The sequence below is a fragment of the Sus scrofa genome, chromosome 11 (genome assembly GCF_054392235.1).
Source record: "Sus scrofa isolate SSC_HxYL_T2T_F1_AM1 chromosome 11, Sscrofa_HxYL_maternal_Yorkshire_Landrace_v2.0, whole genome shotgun sequence".
Lineage (NCBI taxonomy): Eukaryota > Metazoa > Chordata > Mammalia > Artiodactyla > Suidae > Sus > Sus scrofa.
The window spans coordinates 16,923,242-16,944,354 of record NC_139393.1 but is presented as its reverse complement, the minus strand read 5'-3'; the positions used below and the strand labels follow the sequence as shown (position 1 = coordinate 16,944,354).

The 21,113-nt window shown below is 43.0% G+C and overlaps 1 long non-coding RNA gene across 1 annotated transcript in view; it reads right to left on the bottom strand.

Moving 5' to 3' along the window:
• Positions 1 to 21,113, bottom strand: part of LOC102165198 (uncharacterized) — a 101,467-nt gene that overhangs the window by 69,912 nt on the left and 10,442 nt on the right. Inside the window, 1 exon segment of the long non-coding RNA NR_201386.1 lies at positions 15,155 to 15,318. This is a non-coding gene — a long non-coding RNA (uncharacterized LOC102165198).

Below are 21,113 nucleotides of genomic sequence, written 5' to 3'. Positions count from 1 at the left end.
TGGCGTTTCTGTGAGGTCATAAAGGAAATGTGACTTTGAAGAAAGAAGAGGACTCCAGGCAGAAGGAACCACCAGTGCAAAGGCCCTGAGGCAGGAGTACCTGGCATGGTTAAGGGACAGCAAGGTGTCCCACGTGGCCTGTGCAGGCCTGAGGTGGCTGGAAGGTGCAGAGGAATTAAGTCAGAGAGCTAGAGCTTGGGGGTGGGGAAAAGCAGGTTATTCGAGGCCTTGCACAGCATTAGGAAGATATTGGCTTTTACCCCGAATGAGGTAGGAAGCCTCTGGAAGATTTTGAACACAGAAGGGACACAATCTGACGTAAGTCCTTAAAAGATTATGTTGGCTGCTCTGTTGCAAATGGATTTAAGAAAGGCAAGGATAGAAAAGGGAAAACTAGCTGGGTACACACTGGCACTCTAGAAATACTTGTTTAATATGCATTTTTACATTACATTCCCTCTTACTTCCTTCACCTTGGGAAAATTAACTTTATTTTCTTATTCTCCATGTTTTTTGGAGTTGTAATTCAAATCTGAAAGCAATACAACTGCGTTTCTTTGACACCGAATATATTTCAGACTTTTCACCATCAAGTCAAACTGGTCTCTCATTTGGCTTCCCTTTTTCCCTTTCCTTAATTTGGGCAAAGAGTTAAAAATAGCTTGTTCTCCATGAGCAGAAACAACTACAGGTCAACAGAAATAGAAAAGAGTAGCCTTAATACTAATGGCTAAACTTTTTTTTTTTTTTTTTTTTTTTGCCTTTTTTAGGGCCGCACCCACAGCATATGGAGGTCCCCATGCTAGAGGTCGAATCGGAGCTGTAGCTGCCGGCCTACACCACAGCCACAGCAACTTGGGATCTGAGCCAGGGATCAAACCTGTGTCCTCATGGATGCTAGTCAGATTCGTTTTATGCTGAGCCATGACGGGAATGCCTTTTTTCTTTCTTTCTTTTTTTTTTTTTTTTTTTTTTTTTAGTGTCCTCCATGTGCTAGACACAGTGCTAAATGTTCAACATGAATTAGTTCATTTAATCTTTACAATGACTTGCCGAAGTAGGTCCTGTGGTTGTTCCCATTTTCACAGGAAGAGAGACGTTAAATAAGCACTTGAGGCTATATTGCTGACAAACAGCCAGCCCTGGATTGGAACTAAGACAGTGGGGCTCAGGACCTGTGAAGACCACCACACACTATCACTGTCACCTCCCAGTCATCCACAGAAACGCTCGGTTTTCTTAGGGTCTTTAGGGTTAACAAACAGACGGTGTTTCTGTTTATCCATCAGCCTTCTGTGAGTCTGGTTTGCTTGAATCAGCACCTCTTCCTCTCCTACTGCGTCCAAGCTCCCGCTACTGTCCCCCCACCCTCCTCATTGCCCAGAGGAGGGACTCTGCTAAAGGTGCCCATCAGCACCCAACAGCCGGCTCTCCCTCTTAGACACGTGGGTTCCAAATGACTATTCAACATCAACAGAATTATTTGGGGAAAGGCTTTTCAGTTATTTTTGTGCCATGATTTTGATTATTTAGAAATGAAGAGCCTTAGTACATTTTGGAAATTCGATTTGGCATTTTGTGCTCTGGATCTGTCGCCTCTCAGGAACGCATGGTTTCTATCTTATTTGCCATCTGAGGTGGGGAAAGCTGAGGTGGTGGACACTTATATTTAATGCAGTTAATATGGCACGGATTCTAGATTTATTTCCTGCTGTAACTTGGTGAGAAAACAGATTTGGAGTTTAAATAAACTGGTAACTGACAATAGTGGAAAAATACCAAGCAGTTTTCTCAGCTGCTTCTCTCTCTTTTCTGTGAACAGACTCTGTCAACTCTTTCCATTCCATCTGATTCCTTTGGACTGCTTAGCAATTGTTTTTCTCATGTAAACATTTGATGTGTTTTGCATATATTGCATATATGTGTCATGTTTTTATGCATGTGTTGTGTGTGTATTTCTCTCTCTCTCTCTTTTTTTTTTTTTATCTTTTTTTTTTTTCTCCAGGACTACACCCACAGCATATGGAGCTTCCCAGGCTAGGGGTCCAATCGGAGCTGTAGCCATTGGCCTACACCACAGCCACAGAAGCGCCAGATTTGAGCTGCGTCTGTGACCTACACCACAGGTCATGGCAATGCCAGATCATTAACCCACTGAGCGAGACCAGGGGTCAACCCTGCGTCCTCATGGATACTAGTCAGATTCATTTCCGCTGAGCCACGACAGGAACTCCCATAAGTGCGTCTTCCTTTTTTTCTTTTGGCCACCTGAGGCACGCAGGGATTGAACCTGAGCCACAGCAGTGATAATGCTGAATTCTTAAGCACCAGGCCACAAGGGAACTCCTGTATTTCTTTTATTTAAAAAAAATCCTCGGAGTTCCCGTCGTGGCACAGTGGTTAACGAATCCGACTAGGAACCATGAGGTTGCGGGTTCGGTCCCTGCCTTTGCTCAGTGGGTTAAGGATCCAGCGTTGCCGTGAGCTGTGGTGTAGGTTGCAGACGTGGCTTGGATCCCGCGTTGCTGTGGCTCTGGCGTAGGCCAATGGCTACAGCTCTGATTAGACCCCTAGCCGGGGAACCTCCATATGCCGAGGGAGCGGCCCAAAGAAATAGCAAAAAGACAAAAAAAAAAAATCCTGGGAGTTCCTGTTGTGGTGCAGTGAAAATGAATCTGATTAGTATCCATGACGATGAGGGTTCGATCCCTGGCCTCACTCAGTGGGTTAAGGATCCGGCATTGCTGTGACTGGTGTAGGCCACAAGCTGAAGCTCTAATTCAACCTCTAGCCTGGGAATCTTCAAAAAAGACCAAAAAAAAAAAAAAGTCCTGGGAGTTCCTGTTGTGGCGCAGTGAAAATGAATCTGATTAGTATCCATGACGATGAGGGCTCGATCCCTGGCCTCACTCAGTGGGTTAAGGATCCGGCATTGCTGTGACTGGTATAGGCCACAAGCTGAAGCTCTAATTCAACCCCTAGCCTGGGAATCTTCAAAAAAGACCAAAAAAAAAAAAAAAAAAAAAGTCCTGCTCTTGTATAAAATACTGTAGTTGCTTGCAAGGAGAAGAATGTAATGGGGTAAAAAGGAGATTTTATTTCACTGTATATATTATTATATTATTTTCTACATTTTGAAATCTATACATTTGCTGTCTGTTCTAGTTCACTAGTTGATTTACTTTTCAAATAAAATTATTTAAGATTAGAATAAATTAATTCTTAGGGTTCTCACTGTGGTGCAGTGGGTTAAGAACCTAACTGCAGTGGCTTGGGTCACTGTGGAGGCATGGGTTCTATCCCCGCCCCATCGAAGTGGGTTAAAGGATCTGGTATTGCTACAGCTGCGGGCTCTGATTCGACCCCTGGCCCAGAAATGTATATATGCGGGGTGGCGGGGGGGGGGTGGCCATAAAACAATTTTTTTTTGTAACTATGTGCGGTGATGGATGTTTAACGAGATTTGTAGTGGTGATCATTTTGCAATATATACACGTAGGAAATCATTATGTGGTACACTTGAAACTAATATAATGTAATATGTCAATTATACCTCAATTAAGGGAGAAAAGGATAAAGTCCCCCCAGTCAGCTGACAGCCAGGCGGAAATCCCAGTTCTGCTACATTCCAGCTGTGTGTCCTTGGACACGTTGCGTAAACGCTCTGCCTCGTTTCTTCCCCATCTGCACACTGAAGATGTGATGGTCTCTACTTTGCCAGGCAGTTGTGAAGAGTAAAGGAGTCCTTGTGTAAACCCATAGCACAATGCCTACTATTCAGTCTTAATAAAAGTTACCTTCAAAACAAACAAATACAAAACCGTTTTAACCAAAGATGACATTAAAAAAAACAAAAAAAGGGAGTTCCCGTTGAGGCGCAACGGAAACGAATCCAACTAGGAACCATGAGGTGGGGGGTTCCATCCCTGGCCTCACTCAGTGGGTTAAGGATCTGGCGTTGCCATGAGCTGTGGTGTAGGTCCCAGACATGGCTCAGATCTGGGGTGGCTGCGGCTCTGGCGTAGGCTGGCAGCTGTGGCTCCAATTGGACCCCTAGACTGGGAGCCTCCATATGCCTCGAGTGTGGCGCTAAAAAAAAAAAAAGGCAAAAAAAGAAAAAGATTGTGGAGGAGCCTTCCTTTAATAAATATCAAGCTATACTAATGCAGAAATTATAACGATACATTCTTTTTTTTTTTTTGGCCACGCCCACAGCATGTGGAAATTCCTGGGCTAGGGATTAAACCCGAGTCACAGCAGTGACAATGCCAGATCCTTAACCCATTGAGCCACAGAGAAATTCCAACAATATTTTCTTAAAACATAACTTAAAGAGGTTTTGCAGCTAGATCATATTTCCTCAGCTTATATCAGTAGCAGAAAAATATAGACACAGTAGCAGATATTGAAAAGCATTTACTACTGAATAGAAACAAAGTACCATACTTAGTGACAGCAAAACTCTATAAATATTCCCTCTAAAATGAAGAAAAACACAGGAGTTCCCATTGCGGCCTGCGGTAATGAACCCAAGTATTATCCATGAGGATGGGGTTTCAATCCCTGGCCTTGCTCAGTTGGTTAAAGGATCCACTGTTGCCCTGAGCTGCAGTGTAGGTCACAGACACAGCTCAGATCTGGCATTGCTATGGCTGTGGTGTAGGGCAGAAGCTACAGCTCTGATTCTACCCCTAGCCTGGGAACTTCAATATGCTGTAGATGAAGCCCTAAAAAGAAAAAAAAAAAAAAAAGTACAGAGAGTGTCAGAGAAAGGGAAGTTATCATTTGAATATGGTATTATCTACTTGAAAAAAAAGAGAGAGAAATCTATTAGAAATGCTGCTAGGTGGATAATTACAAGATGTTTAAAAGCCAATAGATTAGGAACTGGGGCAACTGGATACCCACATGCAAAGCAATGAAACTGGACTGCTACCTCACACCACACACAAAAATTAACTGAAAATGGATGGTAGATCTAAAAATAAAGAGTTGAAACTAAAAAATTCTTAGAAGAAAATACAGTGGTAAATTTTTGTGACTTTAAGTTAGGCAATGGTTACTTAGGTACAATAAAAAGCACAAAGGACAAAATAAAAAAGAGATAAATGAAAATTCATCAAAATTAAAAACTTCTGGAGTTCCCATCATGGTGCAGTGGTTAACAAATCCGACTAGGAACCATGAGGTTGCAGGTTCAATCCCTGGCCCTGCTCAGTGGGTTAAGGATCCGGTGTTGCCCTGAGCTGTGGTGTAGGTCGCAGATGAGGCTCAAGGATCTGGCACTGCTATGGCTGTGGTATAGGCTGGCGGCTACAGTCCCGATTAGACCCCTAGCCTGGGAACCTCCATATGCCACAGGTGTGGCCCTAGAAAAGACAAAAAAAAAAAAAAAAAAAATTAAAAACTTCAAAGGACACCATCAAGAAAGTGAAAAGAGGGGTTCTCTTGTGGCGCAGTGTGTTAAGAATCAGGCATTGCCGTAGCTATGGCATGAGTTTTATCCCTGGCCTGGGAATTTCCACGGGCTGTGGGGACAGCCAAAAAAACAAAACAGGAGTTCCCGTCGTGGCGCAGTGGTTAATGAATCCGACTAGGAACCATGAGGTTGCGGGTTCGATCCCTGCCCTTGCTCAGTGGGTCAAGGTTCCGGCGTTGCCGTGAGCTGTGGTGTAGGTCGCAGACGCAGCTCAGATCCTGCATTGCTGTGGCTCTGGCGTAGGCTGGCAGCTACACCTCCGATTCTACCCCTAGCCTGGGAACCTCCATATGCCGCAGGATCGGCCCAAGAAATGGCAAAAAGACCAAAAAAAAAAAAAAAAACAAAACAAAAAACAAAACAAAAAAACAAAAAAAATCCAAGAAAGAAAGAAACACATAGAATGCAAGTAAATATCTGCAAACTACATATCTTATTTATCTGATATTCAGAACACGTAAGAAAAATTCTTATGACTCATCAGGAAAAAGACTGATTACCTAACTAAAAATGGGCAAAGGACCCGAAGAGACTTTTCTCCAAAATAGATATAGTAGTCCCCCTTTACCTATGATTTCCAAAAATATCAAGTGGAGAATCTCAGAAATAAACAATTCATAAGTTTAAAATGCATGTCATTCTGAGTAGCATGACAAAGCCTTCCTCTGTCCTGCTCCACTTGGGATCCACCCCTATGTCCAAGGTGTGCTGCACACCAGTCATGCAGACTTAGTAGCCCCTCAATGATCAGATTGACAGTAGTTTATTGAAGTGTTTGTGTTCAAGTGACTCGATGTCATAATGGCTGCAAAGTGCAAGAGTAGTGACGCTGGCAATTAGGAAATGCCAAAGAGGAGCTGTAAAGTGCTTCCTTTAAGTGAAACAGTGGATATTCTCAACTTAATAAGAAAAAAAAATGATATGCTGAGGTTGCTAAGATCTAGGATAAGAATGAATCTTCTATCCATGAAATTGTGAAGAAGGAAAAAGAAATGTCTGCTAGTTTTGTTGTTGATTCTCAAATTGCAAAAGTTATGGCCAGGATGTGTGATCAGTGTTTAGTTAAAAGAAAAAAAAACATTAAATTTGAGAGAGAGAGGAATTCCTGTTGTGGCTTAGTGGTAGCAAAAACAACCAGTATCCATGAGGATGCAGGTTCGATCCCTAGCCCCACACAGTCTGTTAAGGATGCAGCATTGCTGTGAGCTGTGGTATAGGTCGAAGATGACGCTTAGATCTGCATTGCTGTGGCTGTGGTGCAGGCCTGCAGCTGTAGCTCCGATTTTACCCCTAGCCTAAAAACCTCCATACATCAGAGGTGTGTTCCCAAAAAGACCAAAAAAAAAAAAAAGAAAAAAAATCCTGATTTTTACTCTTCCCCTAGGCTAACCACCTTCTGTAGAGGGGCTGGGCAGGCTCCTGCAGCTCCCAGTTGGCCCCATGATCACAAGGATAAAGAGTCAGTATACTTACAACCATTCTGTACCTAGACAACTATTCTGTTTTTCGCTCTTAGGACAACATTCAATAAATTACATGACATATTCCACCTTTATTATAAAATAGGCTTTGTATTAGACGATTTTGCCTAACTGTAAGCTAACACAAGTGTTCTGAGCAGGTGCAAAGTAGGCTAGGCTAAACCTTGATGTTCAATAGGTTAGGTCAACACACTTTTTTTTTTTTTTTTTTTTTTTTTGGTGTTTAGGGTCATACCCATGGCATATGGAGGTTCCCAGGCTAGGGGTCAAATTGGAGCTACAGCTACCAGCTATACCACAGCCACAGCAACAAGGGATCTGAGCTGTGTCTGCAACCTATACTACAGCTCACTGCAATGCCGGACCTTAACCCACTGAGCTAGGCCAGGGATCAAACCTGCAGCCTTGTGGATGCTTGTCAGATTCTTTAACCGCTGAGCCACGATGGGAACTCCTCAATGCACTTTTGACTTGACAATATTTTCAACTTATGATGGGTTTATTGGGATGTAACCCCATCGTAAGTTTAGAAAGATCTATATATATATGGAAGAATAAATATATAAGAATAATGGACATTTTGAAAAAGGGTAGAAGAGTTAAATATTAAAGATAATATAGTCTTTAAAAAACATGCAGATGAGATAAAGAGTCATATCAGATATCAAACTACATTATAAAACAATAATGATCACAGAAATAAACTCAAAATGGATTAAAGACCTAAAATGTAAGGCCAGATACTATAAAATTCCTAGTGGAAAACAGGTGGAATGCTCATAAATCACATAAATCACAGCAACATCTTGTTTGACCCACCTCCTAGAATAACGACAATAAAACAAAAATAAACCAATGGGACCTAATTAAACTCAAAAGCTTTTGCACAGCAAAGGAAATCATTAAAAAAAAAAGGGGGGGGGTTTCCATAATGGCTCAGCAGAAATGAATCTGACTATTATCCATGAGGACGCAGATTTGATCCCTGGCCTCACTCAGTGGGTTAAGAAGCTGGTGTTGCTGTGGCTATGGGAACCTCCAGATGCAGAAGGTACAGTCCCCCCCCCCAAAAAAAAAGAAAAAAGAAAAGAGAAGAATGGGAGAAAATCTCTGCAAATGATGCAACAGACAAGGTTCTAATTTCCAAATATACAAACAGCTCATACAACCCAACAGTAACAAAAAAATAAATAACCCAATCAAAAAATGGCCATAAGACCTAAATAGATATTTCTCCGAAGAAGATATATGGTTGGCCAGTAGGCACATGAAAAAATGCTCAACATCACTAATTATTAGAGAAATGCAAATCAAAACTACAAGGAGGTACCCCCCACACCAGTCAGAATGGCTATAATTAATAAGTCTAGAAGTAACAAATGCTGGAAAGGGTGTGGAGAGAAGGGAACCCTCCTTCACCGTTGGTAGGAATGTAAATTGGTACAAACACTATGGAAAACAGTATGGAGGTTCCTGAGAAAACTAAATAGAGAACTACCATATGACCCAGCAATCCCATTCCTGGGCATATAGCCAGACAGAACTATAACTGAACAAGATACATGCATCCCATGTTCATTGCAGCACTATTCACAACAGCCAAGACATGGAAACAACCTAAATGTCCATCAACAGATGAATGGATTAAGAAGGTGTAGTACCCACACATATATATAAAACGGGATACTACTCAGCTATAAAAAAAAGGACAAAATAATGCCATTTGAAGCAATACGGATGGAACTAAAGAGTCTCATACTAAGCGAAGTAAGTCAGAAAGAGAAAGACGAATACCATATGATATCACACATCTGGAATCTAAAGAAATGATACAAATAAACTTATTTACAAAACAGAAATAGACTCACAGACATAAAAAACAAACTTTTAGTTACTAAAGGGGAAGGGAGGAGGGATAAACTAGGAGTTTGGGAATAACAGGTAGCACTACTGTATATAAAACAGATAAACAACAAGGACCCACTATGTAACACAAAGAACTATATCAATATCTTGTAATAATTATAGCAGAAAATAATCTGAAAAAGAGTAGATGAATATGTATAACTGAATCATTTTGCTGTACACCTGAAACTAACACAGTGCTGTAAATCAAGTACCTAAATAAATTTTTTTTTAAGTTTTAGGAGTTCCCATCGTGGCACAGCAGAGATCCCACTAGGAACCATAAGGTTGAGAGTTTGATCCCTCGCCTCGCTCAGTGGGTTAAGGATCTGGCGTTGCCATGAGCTGTGGTGTAGGTCGCAGACGAAGCTCCAATCTGGCACTACTGTGACTGTGGCATAGGCTGGCAGCTGTAGCTCCGGTTAGACTCCTAGTCTGAGAACCTCCATGTGCCATGAGTGCGGCCTTTAAAAAGCAAAAAGCAAAAAAAAAAAAAAATCAAGTTTTAAGAAAAGATTTAATGTAAATCCATTAATGAATCCATTAATTACTGGGAAAAATATAGTTTCTCTCAGACTATTTATACGGTCTTCTGTAGAAGTTTTTTTTTTTTTAGCACTACAACATGAGCATAATTATATTAAAAAAATGGGTACATTTGACTGCTTTAAAAAATATTTATGCCCAGAAAATCAAATTTAAAATTAAGACAAATTGGAAAAAAACTAGTTAGAATATAGGTAAATCTATATGTAGAATTCATGTATGTGTATGATAAACATGCAGACAGGGCTCCTTAAACTCAGTAAGAGACATACTCAAAGTCAATATTTTATGTTCAGAGATGAACAGACAATTCACAGAAGAGACAATGTACATGGTCAATAGACATTTTTTAAAAAAATTTGGAGTCACTAGAGTCCCTGTGTGGTGCAGTGGGTTATGGATCTGGCATTGCCACAGCTGTGGTTTCAGGCTGCAACTGCAGCATGCGTTCAATCCCTGGCCTGGGACCTTCCACACGCCATAGGGGTGCCCCCCACTAAAACAAATTCAGGCTCACAAGAAATACAACTAAAAACAAGCCTACTTTGGAGTTTCTGTCGTGGCTCAGTGGCTAAAGAATTCGACTAGGAACCATGAGGTTGAGGGTTCTATCCCTGCGCTTGCTCAGTGGGTTTAGGATCCAGCATTGCCGTGAGCTGTGGTGTAGGTCCCAGACGTGGCTCGGATCCTGAGCTGCTGTGGCTGTGGCGTAGGCTGGTGGCTGCAGCTCCGATTCGACCTCTAGCCAGGGAACTTCCATATGCCGTGGGAGCGGCACTAGGAAAGGCAAAAAGACAAAAAACAAAAAACAAAAAAAAAACAAAAAAACAAGCCTACTATTAGATTAGAAAAGATGAAAAAAGAATGATATATGCAGAGTGACAAGAGCGTGAGAAAGAGCATTCTTTTTTGGGGGGGGAGGGCACGCCCATTCTCAGGCCAAGGATGGAACCAGTTGCCACAGCAGCATCCTGGGCTGTTGCAGTGACAACACCAAATACTTAACTCATTGTGCCACAGGGGAACTCCGAGAAAGAACATGTTTAAACATTATTGGTGGGAATAGAAACTGAAATAATCTAGCAATAGATGTTTTTAAAAGTCTTAAATATGTACCTACTCTTTGATGCAGAAATGTCACATCTTAGAATTTTTTTTTGATCTTTTTTTTAGGGCCACATCTGCGGCATATGGAAGTTCCCAGGCGAGGGGTCGAATTGGAGCTGTAGCTGCTGGCCTACACCACAGCTCATGGCAACACCAGATCCTTAACCCACTGGGCAAGACCAGGGATTGAACCTGCATCCTCATGAATATCAGTCAGGTTTGTTAACTGCTCAGCCACGATGGCAACTCTACATCTTATAATTTATCCTCGGGAAATAATTAGTTATTTGCACAAAGATTTATTTGCAAGCATGTCCATTTATACATTGTTTATATAAGTAATAAAAACAGGAATAATATACATGTTTCATAACAGGGTGTTGATTAAAGAAATTATGATATGCCCATACTATAAAATAGTGTGCAATTATCAATATTTTCATGGTGCATTTATTGACGTGGACAATATTTCTTATACATTGGTAAGTTAAATTATAACATAAGCATATTTCGAAAAAATTGTAAGGACTATTATACACACTATTTTGGCAAAAGTCTGCAAGAAAATAAACCACCAACATTGATTCTGAATGACATCATTCAAAAATTGAAAAGAAAAAAAAATTGAAAAGAGAATAAGTGGAGAAATAACTATTAAAACATACAAGAGAGTCCTGAAGACAGATTTTCTTTGGGACTTAATCTCGGAATATAAGTTAGCCTACATGGGAGCTATGAAAAAAAAAAATCCCCTGAACGTCACCAAATGATGACATGAAAGGGAGAGGAGAGCCTGAACATTCTTTGTGAAACCCTGCCTGCATGATGCTATTTTAAAAGTCGTACTAATGGTCAGAGAGGATCTTGAAAGGTGAAGGCTAAATAAATTATGATGACGGAAATGAATTAGCAGAAAGAATCTATGACCTGGGAATTGTTATGCCTAAGATAAATCAACTCAGCATCAAAGGGCTGTTTATTTTAGACGCAGCCACATAACCCCTGCTGGAGAATTCTTCAGGAGAGCTGCCGAACTGGCTGTTTCGTTTCATGATTTACTCATCATTTTCTCCAAGAATATTCAGACAGAAATTGGACTGCCTGTTGTTACACTTCTTTGAGAAACAAAAATAAATTCTAGCATAATGGAATCAAAACTTGATTCTTTCTTATTGTAACACATTCAGAGATCAGTTATGTGCAAAGAGACTACTCTCTGAGATCGGCAAAAGGATGTGAGGCCAGTAGATGTTTTGTTTTGTCTTTTTGCCATTTCTTGGGCTGCTCCTGCAGCACATGGAGGTTCCCAGGCTAGGGGTCGAATCGGAGCTGTAGCCACCGGCCTACGCCAGAGCCACAGCAACGCGGGATCCGAGCCGCATCTGCAACCTACACCACAGCTCACGGCAACGCCAGATCCTTAACCCACTGAGCAAGGGCAGGGACCGAACCCGCAACCTCATGGTTCCTAGTCGGATTCGTTAACCACTGAGCCATGATGGGAACTCCCCAAACACATGTTAAGGAAGCGTTTTCCCCTTCCATAAAGGTGTGTATGACACGTGCAAAGTGCATACCGCAAGCCCTGGGAGTGATCAACAGTGCGCTCTCTAAGCTGTGTGTTACCCACATTTACCTTTCATGCGGTGCCTTAACCTACACAAAATGCAGAGAAATCTGCCTGACGGGTTATTTCTTAGTTGAATATGCTGCTAATGAGGTCGACTCATGTCTTAGGTCGGGCTCTAGGAAATAGACTCGGAGACAGAGATGTGTGGGCAGGAAGTCTATTGGGAACAACTCCTGAAAGGGAGCCAGGGGAACAGGACAGAGGCAGAAGTTTGGGCTCAGGTGACCTCGTGGGGGCTCAGGAGGTGGGATGGCTCATCCCAGTTGTCTCATATTGAGCCAAGAGGGCTGGACCTTTGTACTCTCATCCCATGGTGCCCATCACTCACCCCCTCAGAAACGGGGCCCGACCTTGAGGGAAACCGCTTCCTTCAGGCAAATCCTCCAGAGGACTCAGCTGGAAGCAATCAGCAGCCAACATGTCCCGCCCCTGGGGGTGTGAGGGTCTTTAGCCTGAAGGTGGACCCCGGCTGAGGGCTGTGGACCGGAAGTTTGTGCCCCCCACTTCCAAATTCATATGTTGAAACCCTAATCCCAACATAATGGCATTTGGGGGTGGGACATTTGGAAGGTTGTTAGGGTTAGATTAGATCATGAGGGTGGAGCCCCCAGGATGGGATCTGTGCCCTTGTAAGAAGAGGAAGAGAGAGAGTTCCTGTGGTGCAATGGCCTGAAGAGCTGGCATTGCCTCAAGTGCAGCGTAGTTTCACTCCCTGGCCCTGGAACTTCCACATGCTGTGCTGCAAAGATAAATACATAAATATGAAAATAACTGGTTTTTTGTCCTTTTAGAGCCACACCCACGGCACATGGAAGCTCCCAGACTAGGGGTTGAATCAGAGCTGCAGCTGCCAGCCTACGTCACAGCCACAGCAACGCCTGATCTGAGCCACATCTTGTACCTACACCACAGCTCATGGATCCTTAACTCACAGAGCAAGGCCAGGGATCGAACCTGCATCCTCATGGATAAGAGTCAGCTTCGTTACTGCTGAGCTACAATGGGAACTCCTGAAAATAATTTCTTTTTGTTTTTCCTTTTTTTTTTTTTTTTTGTCTTTTTTTGCTATTTCTTGGGCCGCTCCCACGGCATATGGAGGTTCCCAGGCTAGGGGTTGAATTGGAGCTGTAGCCACCGGCCTACACCAGAGCCACAGCAACGCGGGATCCGAGCCGCGTCTGCAACCTACACCACAGCTCACGGCAACGCCGGATCCTTAACCCACTGAGCAAGGGCAGGGATCGAACTCGCAACCTCATGGTTCCTAGCCGGATTCGTTAACCACTGCGCCACGACGGGAATTCCTGAAAATAATTTTTTTAAAAAAAGGCAGAGACACATGAAATCTCCCTCTGAAGCCATGAGCCAAAGAAAGGCCGTATGAAAATGTACTCAGGAAGAGGGCTCTCCCCAGAGCCTGGCCGAGATGGCACCCTGACCTCAGACCTCCAGCCTCCAGAACCGTGAGACTGTCATTTGTTTTGGCAGCCCGAACTTTTTAAGACACTGAGCATTGCCACAAACACTATAACCAGTAATGCCCTGACATATTAACACAAGGACTTTTTCAAAGTCTGTTCTGCTCGGGGTAAACACATAAAAGGTAAATTAATATTTAACAGTAGAGTTCTTAAGAAAGCAGTACTGCATTTTAAGCAAAAAGTATTCATTTGGCTTCGAGCATGGTAAAGGAGACCTCTCGCTTCATCATCAATCCAGCTCATGCAGTCAGTTATTCTCTTAATAAAGACATGAGTTTAATGTCCAAGAGGAAAAGTTTGAATTATATTTGTCTCCCGTGTTTCTGTCCCTGCTTGGGTCCGTCCTTTCCCAGCTTATGTGGACAACTAAAAGGCCACTTAGAATGGGCTGTCTGCATTTCATAGTAAAGAGCGAAAAGGCTTTGATTTGGATTTTATCTTAAAAGTGAAATAAAAATCGTGAAACTACATTTACTTTATATTTACCACAGGCTTACTCTTAGAACTAAGAATAATAATTGACTGGAATTTTCGGACTTAATTTTTTCCAATAGAATCCTTTTTTTTTTCCCCCCACCACGCTCAGGCCAGGGATGGAACCCAAGCAACAGCGGTGACCCAAGCCACTGCATCGACAATGCCAGATCCTTAAGCCTCTGTGCCACAAGAGAACTCCTCAACAGAATCTTAGCATAGCACAAATGACATTTTTCCCTTTATATTTTCCTTTGTGAGGCATCAACGTGAAGATGGACGTTTAACAAAATGCTTGAGGTTTTCATTAATTTTACCTCCGTCTCTCAGTCCTTTAATTTGAACTCATGGGAGGTTGAACTCATCTTTGGAAACATCTCTGCTGTCCTGATTCTTCTAGATGTGTCTCTCTAGTTGTGGACGGTTCTACTTGGACATTCAAGAGACCTCTCAGTTTTTAGGAACCCCAAAGAGAAACCTGGCTTTCTGTTTTCCTGGCCCCTTCTCCACCTCTACGCCAGCCTTTCTCCTCCAGCTGCTCAACACAAATATATTAGGAATTATCCTTGATTTCTTTTTTTTTCTTCTCCCACCTGTGACGTGCAATCCACAGCAAATCCAATTGGCTCTGTACCTGCAAGCTGACTCCCTCTCAGCACCTCCGTTGCTCCCTTCCAGAGCCAGCCACTGTCTAGCTCTGCCAGGGACACTTCAGTACCTTCCTAAAGGTCTCCCAGCTTCCAGCCTTTTGTCCCTACAACCACCCTTCTTAGGGCAGCCAGAATGATTTGTAAATGTATTTACTTTTATCAGGTACAACACTGACACAGTTCAAAATTCAACACACTAGAAAGAAACACCCAGAGAACTCTTGCACCCACTCTTGCCTTCCTCACCCCAACCTTCCACGGATAATTATTTCCATTGGTATCTTTTTTGAAAACCTTCTAGGATTTTTGAGCTAAATGCAAGCATATGCACCTTATAACACAAAAGACAGCCTACCGTATTACTATTATACATTGTTCTAAAACTTTTTTTTTCCACTTACCAATACAGCCTGGAGCTCTTTCCATATTGGCACATAGAGATCTTTATTTGCTTTACAGCTTCTCATCATACCACTGTTTGCTTAACCAAGCAACTTTTGCTGAACAAATAATGCAACAATGGAAAGCCTCACACAGGTGTCATTTTGTTCATGTGGAGCAGCATCTATGGGATAAAATCACAGAAATACAATTGCAAAGTCATGTATTTTAGTGTGTTTGTTTCAAAAGGAAAATTTTCAAGATAAACCTGATTGTCACTTCCCCTGCTTAAAGGCCTTCCCAAATTCTCCATCCCAATCAGAATGAAAATGAAAACCACTGAGACGCACAAGGCCTCCCTAACCTGGCCTTTGCCTGCCTCTGCAGTGCCACCGACATCTCCCCCTCCTCTTTCGCCGTGGACTAAGTTCTTCGACTTCTTTCATCCATCTCATGAAACTCTCTATCTTCACATGAGGTACACTTTCACCTTGGCGTCAATTTACACTGTGTTTGGACTATATTGTCAAATACGTATAAAAAGCCAGTCGTCGGCTAGAGACGTGACAAAGAAAAGTTGACCCGAGAAGGAGAGAATGGGTGCTCGTGTGCAGCGGAGATGAGTATTTACAAGCAGGCATTTGATAAGCAAACATTTCTAAGTTATGATGACTTTTACTCTCCTTCGTAACTTCGAACTTTAGGGATTCAGCTAATGAATGCTGAGATAATGAGGACTTGCGATCATTCTGTAGCTGTGTGATTCATATTCTCAGACACATAAAGGTGAAGAGCCTAACCTTACACAGAAATGCAACATGGACGGGAAAGAAAAGTGAGCTGGAAATGGCAAGTGCGGTGAGCTGCTGTAGCCCCTGCCACGAAGCCGGCTGTGGGAGCCAGGCAGGCCATTTAATCTTCCTCTGCCTCATTTTATATGTATGAAAAGGAAGAAAATGGAATTCATCTGGAGGCTCAACCTTTTCACTCCCCAGGGATTCCTTGTATTAACCCCACTCATTTTATAATATGTTGAGAAATCTTATCTCCCAAAAGTTATTTGTTAGTAATTTATGTCACCATGTTCATTGTTCACTGTTAGCGTGTTCATTGTTAATTTATCAGCAATATATAAAATTTCCAATTCTGCTTATTAAATAATCAGCTGATATTGGTTGAGTTGATGGAATACCACCCAGAGCAAAGAGACTTTGTATTTTAATTTGCCCGAGTAGCTTTGTCTTGTTTAATTCCTAAGGCTGGGGGGACTCTCTGCCGCGACTCTACGTGTCCTTACCAGTCTGGGAGTCAATGTTATGAATCTGGTCATCTAGCCCAGTGGACTTTTTCTTTTTCAATGGCCACGCCTGTGGCATGTGGAAGTTCTTGGGGCCAGGGATCGAATCCAGGCCACAGCAGTGACAATGCCAGATCCTTAACGGTTAGGCCACCAGGGAACTCCCAGAGGATTTGTAGATGGTGTCCCGCGGAGCCCTGGGGATCGGTAGAGTGGCTCATAGCAGAAGTGAAGGTGGGGAAGGAGAAGGCGAAGCAAGGGGTCTTAGGGCCCCCAGACCTATTTTATCCGGGGTACCTCTACTTTTTTCTATCCTATACATTGGGTTCTGCTTAGGATTTTGTTTGAAGAAAGGGTTTAAACTTTTAAAAATAATTTGAAAAATACATCAATCAAGCTCAGTGGTATAGATGAGGATAATGAGGCCCCGAAAAGTTAAATGAAATTTGCCAAAGGTTACAGAGATAATTAATGGCCAAATATTCATTCAGTCAATCCACACATATCTACTGAACACCGTGGAGATAAAAATTAAATATAAAACTTTGATTCAGTCTTGGTCTAAAAACGATCTGTGGGTCACCATGATATTTGATCACAAGCAAAGGGTGAAAGAATTGTATTTTCATAAACTGATGGAAAATTGACATTAATGTGTATGTTACTACCGTTTAGCAAGACAAGGAAGAGAGGGCAGGAGAATCTTTGCACTCTGCTAAACTGTAGGAGAGCAATGAACAAAGAACCCTGTTAGAAGACAGGTGGGGTAAAGGACTCAGAGCCCTTAGGGGCTCTGTCTCTGATCGTTGCACTGTTGCTCTCTGCAGTGTTCACAGAGGAGGGGCCAAGAGCCCCACCTCTCCCAAATTACCCAAAAGTTTTATTTCACTTCCCAGGCTCAGCATGTTATTACCATTAAACCTGGAAAAGCCTGTGTTTATGGGAAATGCGTTAATCTAATCTGCAACATAACATGTGTAAAAGCCAAATGGTTGAAATTGTTCAACTTAAGTTGGTGATAAATTCATTGGCTTTATGATAGCTTACCCACGACTGGGTGGTGTTGGGTATGTTCTGTTAGTGCAAAAGCCACAGACCCTCTGGTTCTAGCTTTCTCCTTGCAGAATACTTGAAATAAAGGATGTCTTTGGCAGACTCAAATGCAAACATAACACAAAGCCTCATTCTTTCTCAGCACCAGTAAAGAGGCAGCCATTCTTTCAGGCACTGGGGATGCAGCGATGAACACGTGGGAAGGGTATTCCTGCTCCCATGGACCAGAACTGGTTCTCTTGGTTCCTGGTCCAATGCTGTTTCTGCTGCACTATGCAAAGCTGAAGACTTGAAGACTTATTCTGCTCTTTTGCAAATACTTGTCATTATAGGGTATGCTTACGTCTCCTCCACATTATTTATTCATTTATTCAACAAATATTTATTGAGTAGCTTCTATTACCAGGCTCTCTCTGCTAAGTGCTGGGCATCCTGATATGAATTAGCTCTCAAGGTGCTCACAGACCTATGGGAGCACAGATTTGTAAACAAATTTAAAACCGGCATACTAAATACAACGGAGGGAGAAGAACAAGGTACAGACATCCTATACAGCAGTAACTGAGTAACTCCCTGTGGCATGATATCCAAACTTGGATTTGAAAGGTAAATAGAGGTTTCCCAGGCAAAGCAAGGATGGTGTGGGTGAGAGTGGCATATAAAAGGTGCAAAGACAAGAGGGAATATGCACATTCTGAGAACTATCCCCTGTTGGGTGTTGATGGAGTTTGAAGTATAAGGTGAACGGAAGGCAGGAAACTGATGGAATGTCTATGCAGCGGCCTCGGTTTTCTGTAAGTTAAGAGAGACAGCATATTTTGAGGCTGAAGAAAGTAGAGACTGGAAGGAAGTCTGAAGGGAGGTTGAAAAGAGCTGCTGAATTTTTTATAAAATAGAAAAGATTAGGAAAAAAACCCTGAGGGTCCACTCATGGGAGACTGGCTTAACAGATTATACACATCATCTATGTGACAGAATACCACGCAGCTAGGGAAAAGATGGGTATTGGAGTTCCCTGGTGGTGCAGTTGGTTAAGGATCTGGCACTGTCACTGCAGTGGCTCAGGTCATTGCAGTGGTGTGGGTTTCATCCCTGGGCCAGGGAACTTCCACATGCTGTGGGCATGGCCAATAATATAAAATAAATTAAAATCGGTATTAAAAGTATTTCCTTACATGCATAAAATCTCTCTGGAAGCATGCATAAGAAAGGGATGGCTCTGGCTGCCCACGGGAAGAAAAGCTAGATGGCTGGGCTACACAGTAGTGAGGAACACGTTAAACCGTGCAGTTGGAAATCTGGATCATAGTCATGTGCTATCTAGAAATGAATTAAAAATGAAATCTGCAAAATCTTTTTAATAAAATGAAAAAGAATAATTTCTGAGGGCAATGGAAAATAAACCTAAATCTTGGTGTCACAGCTAGGTTCCTCTGGAACCCCGTGTTTATGCATAACTTGGGGAAATAGAAAGGGAAATCCTTTTTTTTTTTTCTTTTTCTTTCTATGGCCGCCTCTGCAGCAGATGGAAGTTCCTGGCCTCGGGTCCAATCGGAGCTACAGCTGCTGGCCTATGCCACAACCACAGCCACATCTGTGACCTATCCCACAGCTTGCAGCAATGTTGGATCCTTAAGCAACACCGTCTCAGTGAGGATGCGGGTTCAATCCCTGGCTTGCCCAGTGGGTTAAGGATCCAGTGATGCCACAAACTGCATCATAGGTCATAGATGTGGCTTGGTGTAGGCCAGCAGCTGCAGCCCTGATTTGACCCTTAGCCCGGGAACTTCCATATGCCACAGGTGCACCCATAAAAAGAAAAAAAAAAAAGAAAAGAAACGTTCTGGGTGTTCAACAATGAGCCTGTGAGGTACTGTCTATGGGCCGCATAACATCAGGCAATGACGAAGCAGGGTCCCTGGTGCCTGGGACCCCAGGGGGCAGTGAGGGAGGGAGACTCGCAGAGAGCATTAGAATAAAACATGGTCTTTGATATCAGAGAGGCATGAACACAATTCTGTGGGAGCCCAGAGGGAGGAGCAAGTACTTCTGTCTGGAAGGAATTAGGAAGGGTTTCATGGAGGAGAAAAAATGTAACCCAAGTCTTAAATAAGGACTTGAAGTTGAGGGACGATGACAGAGACATTCTAGGAAGAGAGAATTCAGTGGGGAGAGTCAGTGAAGCTCAGAATAACATGGTGCGCTCATGGGACACCAAGCAGCTTGATTTGACTCCGTGTCAGGTGCTTTTCAGGGAGTGGCAAGCATCAGGGCTGGAAAGGCAGGTCCGGACAGGGCTATGAAGTGACTCCTGTGCCTGGCAAACAAGTTTAGATGCTGTCATGTCTGTAAAACGCCATGGTCTCAGGCGACAGGCTAAGACAGTGCTCTGCCATTACTGTCTCACCCATTTGAAGCAGGCTGTCCTTCTCCTGGCTTCCATGTCCTTGTTAGAGGTGGAACAGGGATGAGGAAGACAGGTTTGTACACTAGTTATCTTCCCCATTCTTCCTTTTTATTCTCCTCCCACACCGAAATAGGTGTCCCCGTTTATGACTCTTCCGTCACAAATGCTTTCTTTGCTTTTTCTTGGTGCGACCCTGTCAATAAGCACATGCCTGTGGCAGGTCCTCGACTGAAGGCTTTAAATACACCATCTTCTTCAATCCTCAAATCTCCTGTGAGGTCATGTTTAAGTCAGTGTTCTTGGCAGCAAACAGCTGACATCTTAAGCAGAAAAGGAATTTACTGGAACGTTATGGGGCAACTCACAGAATGTGCAGGAAGATGGAGGACTGGGTTGAGGGAAGAGCCGAGGGGAGAAGCAGAACACAGTTAGGAGCCTACGTCAGCCACAGTTCCCAGGACATGCCCTGCCACACCCCTGGATGCCAGTCTCACCACAGGGGCCTCAAAGATTCTCAAACTGACCACAGTGCCTTTGCATCACTACCCCCCAACCCTGCCGTCAGCACAGAGAGAATAGTGAGCATCAACTCTGTCCACTCAGAGCACAAGGTACAGCTTCCCCTTTGGGGCTTCCCACTCACACTGGGATTCATTCATATTAGGAAGGATGTTTAGATTCTGGACAGCAAAAATGACAAACACCCATAAGCACATTTTGTAGATGAGGGAGTAGACTTCGACCAGGTAGGTTAGTTAGCCAAGCAACACAGCTCATCGGGGGGAGCCAGGACTGGAGTGTGAATCAGTTTGTCTGCAAAGCCCACGGTGTTATGCAATCCTCCGCATTGCCTTCTCTAAACCACCCCAGCTCGATTTCTCAGCCCACACACCAGTCCGAGCTCCCATCACCTCGTTTGTCGTACCGCCTCCTGTCTGGTCTCCCTGCTTTGTGCTCCCCCATCGTAGTTCATTCTCCACACAGTTGCTAAGACAATATTTTTTGAGTACCATCCACATCACATCAGCCACTTGTTCAGAAACCTATGACTCACCCCTTCTAGAGCCTTTCCTGACGAATATCATTCCACACCATTTCACTCAGTAATCAGTCAAATCATGTTTCTACACGGCCACCATAGATGTGTAATTTATACTACACTGTCTTATACTTCTATTAGTCTCTAGTTGTACCATTGATATGTGATTCTGCTAAGGTCAGA